Source organism: Schistocerca americana, chromosome 5, assembly GCF_021461395.2.
Source record: "Schistocerca americana isolate TAMUIC-IGC-003095 chromosome 5, iqSchAmer2.1, whole genome shotgun sequence".
Lineage (NCBI taxonomy): Eukaryota > Metazoa > Arthropoda > Insecta > Orthoptera > Acrididae > Schistocerca > Schistocerca americana.
The window spans coordinates 419,176,449-419,180,395 of NC_060123.1; the positions used below are offsets into that span (position 1 = coordinate 419,176,449).

General features: G+C 38.7%; 1 pseudogene; it reads left to right on the plus strand.

Moving 5' to 3' along the window:
* The first annotated feature begins 1,179 nt into the window (after positions 1-1,179).
* LOC124617178 lies at positions 1,180-1,329 on the plus strand (annotated as a pseudogene).
* Positions 1,330-3,947: the final 2,618 nt, after the last annotated feature.

Below are 3,947 nucleotides of genomic sequence, written 5' to 3' on the forward strand. Positions count from 1 at the left end.
CACCAGATCTAGTCAAGTGTCTGGTACGGCAGGATACACAAATGATGCAGATAGTCCATGTGGATGCAAGATGCTGGCCTGTACTTAATCTGTTCCTTCATAAGTTTGTAAAACAGATGCAACTCACCAATGACAGTCATACACATAGACAACAAATCCACAATGTCTGTCAACATTATTTATTTCTACATAGCAATCACTGACTCTTCTCTGCTCACTGTGGAAGCAGAATATGTCTTTGGTTTTACTATACGTTCGCTATTGGCATTATACAATTAAGTTTATGGGTGTGAACCTTACTTGTATTCTTGAAATGTTGCTTCAGCTTGCCAGTGTCTTAATCATGATGGGATACTGGTGTAGTCAAATGCGTTTGAAGAATATTTTATTTGCACCACTGAAACTAGCAACTGTGGCTAATCTCTTTACAGCCCCTGCAAGCTCATCACAAAGTCCTTTACTATGTGCTGTAGGGGGAAAAAAGAAACCATTCAAAATCTTCATGATGGTAGGACAGATTAATGATTTTTTTTCTTCCTTTGTAATGGGCAGCACATCCATCTGAAAGGCAGTAAATGTGCTTTGCAGTTGGGGAAAAGACATTTTAAGAAATTTATGAAATTGTGCTGGAAAGAATATACACACACTTTAGCATACTGAAGGCAGTCAGATATGACATGTTGTATCTCGTTAGTATTTGCTTCTCAGTAGTAAGCTACAAATGAATGAATTGTAACTTGTGAATTCCTTGTACCTCATCCTGAATGGTGAAGGAGTAATTCCGTACAAAATCACAAACAACAAGATACTCATTTACTTTGAGTTCTTCATTAGTGATTTTAAAGGTCTGGGACTGCAGCTGGGCAGTATGTGTGTGGTAGAAACTGTTGTAAACTTGATGAAATCATCTGCTGATTTTGTTTTAGTCTCTAGAACTACCTTGCTTGTAGTTAACAAGCACATGTATGTAATTTGTCAGTGCAGTTCACACCAAACAGATAATCAGTCAGTCTTGTCAAATTTGCACAATAGTGACATGCATCTGTGAAACATGTTGGAAGTACAGGACTGCATGTAATGAATACTACACAGTGCTTTCATGATGGTAATGTGTGTTCTTAATGCTTAATTATCAATGTGTGCCCTTCAACTATTAACTTAGAATTCTGGTGATAGGACACACACACAAGCAGCATGACTGTGATCATGAAGGTGGTTTCTCCGGGGGTAAGGCTCTTCCATTGCACATAGATTGCTGCGATTACTCCTAACATGAACAACTCGGGCACATAAATTTTGGTAGTTGGGACTGGATTTGCACTGTCCTGCAGCTAATTTCAATTCCAAAAGCAGTCTTTTGTGGTGACAGTCAATCAGCACTAGCTCTGTGCAATTTGATTGCATCTTGTAGCTGAAGAAACCATCACTAGGCACAGGCCACACTGGCATAAGCATGAACAAGTGATTTGGCCGTAACTCACATTTTGAGTAGCCAATATTTACATCTGGGTGTGTACCTTTGAAATACGCATACAGTACCTTACGATTGCGTAACTCTAGCTGCTTCTGCTTATGCACCTCACTCCTATTTTCCTTCCAAAGAAACACGGCCTTTTCTTCCCAGCATCACACAACTCATTATGATCACAGTAAAAAATCATGTACGTGTGGAACAGTGTTCTCACAATGTCTTGTCTTGCAATTTGGTGTCACTTAATATAGCATGTTCTGCTTCTGTTTTGCTCTTTGTACAAGTAATCTGAAACGGAAAATTCTTTTATGGTTTCTTTGGACGTGCTGTCAAAATTTATATTTTGTCACACATACATTATGTATTGTGAAACTTATCTTTCAGCTGAGCTACGATTTCTCTTCTTCCAGTGTTTTCACACTTTTCTTTTACCATTTGTGCCACGTAAGCAAACTCCAACACTGAAGCAACCTTTTCCAGTTTTTGCTTTAGATACTTTTTTCACACTGATGTGTCTTTTTTTCCATAGGAGACTGGTTGGTTGATTTGGGGGATGGGAGCAAACAGCGAGGTCATTGTTCCATCGGATTAGGAAAGGAAGTCGGCTGTGCCCTTTCAAAGGAACCATCCCGGCACTTGCCTGAAGCTATTTAGGGAAACAGCGGAAAACCTAAATCAGGATGGCTGGGCTCGGGTTTGAACTGTCTTTATCCCAAATGTGAGTCCAGTGTGATAACCACTGCGCCACCTCACTCGGTCCACAGGAGATTCACTTAAAATCTGAAAACTAGTATTTAAAGAATCCAGTGCCAGATTTGATGCTATTTCACCTTCACTCAACATCATCTCTGGAAGTACCAAGCACAGCTGAGCCAACACCTGCAGGGTTTAATGGATTTTGTGATATTTGTTTTCTACATTTGCTGCTAATTTTTCCACCTTGCAATATATTAGTACGCTTGTAATATATTAGTACGCTTGTTTACCATACACTCCTGAACATTCCTCAAATTATTCTGTACTCTTGCTTGACCTCCTGCTTTAAATGGACTGTAACAATACACTTTTGACTTGAAATCCACTGTATACAAACTCTTACTATGTACTATTTCACAGCATATACATGCTGCAGTTTGTGTAAACAAGCCATACACGTCAAAAAAGCTAATGGTCATTGGTTGAAATAAAAGTCTCTATGACTGGCTGTTCACAACAAAAAATTTTCACCAATTTGTCAGAATAATAATGTGGTGCTACAGAAGAATGCTGAAGATTAGATGGGTAGATCACATAACTAATGAGGAAGTGTTGAATAGGATTGGGGAGAAGAGAAGTTTGTGGCACAACTTGACCAGAAGACGGGATCGGTTGGTAGGACATGTTCTGAGGCATCAAGGGATCACCAATTTAGTATTGGAGGGCAGCGTGGAGGGTAAAAATTGTAGAGGGAGACCAAGAGATGAATACACTAAGCAGATTCAGAAGGATGTAGGTTGCAGTAGGTACTGGGAGATTAAAAAGCTTGCACAGGATAGAGTAGCATGGAGAGCTGCATCAAACCAGTCTCAGGACTGAAGACCACCACAACAACAACAATAGTGACAGCTGTTATGTGCTGTTCGGGAAAAAATTTGGATATCCAGTTTCTTACTACATTTTGTTAGTAATGCCTTTGGTGCGCGCTCTTGATATTTACGATGTTTATATTAGTTTATTAGGGCAATACAACATATTAAAAAAAAACTGAAGGTGGGATATTTTAAGATAGTCAAGGTTAAAGGTTAAGGTCAATTAACCTTGAATGTGGCAATTCTTAGAAACCCGCCATATTGCTTATCAACATAAAGCTCTGCTCATTAGCTTTTCAGTGATACAAGTTTCATTGCTATATCTGGACTAGAACCAGAATTACAGCCATTTATGTTGGGACAGATACCTGTAACTTCGTTCACAACTCTCATATATCTCTGCACATTGGTAGTTTTCTGTCTCTTATTTGGATCATTGAATGCACCAAATGTGAAAGAAATCTGAGAGGTTCAGGTTGAGTGCTGCACTGAATTGATACGGAATCACGCCATAGTGCTTACCTAATTTAGTGTCAGACACAGATGAAAACAATGAAATTTAATTTTAATTTTAAAACAGTTTGATTTAAAATAATTTTGGGCCTTTTAAGGCGGCAAGGTGAGCTTTTACTCCAATATTTGCATAAAAGTCAATATTTGCCACATTCAAATCTAAAAGAAAACGCTCTGCACAATTAATAAAAGACCTTGTTGTTCAATGACAGTTTTTCAAGTGTCATGAGCAGCTCATAAGCAACACTATTGAATTCAGACAAAAGTGGATTGGAGCCCATCTTGTATGCTTGATGCATCATGAAGAATGATGACCAGTTTCACCTCAGAGGCATTGGGTTTGCAGGTCGTGCTGAATGATCCAGTCTTATAAAACGTACTGGAATGCATTTAAT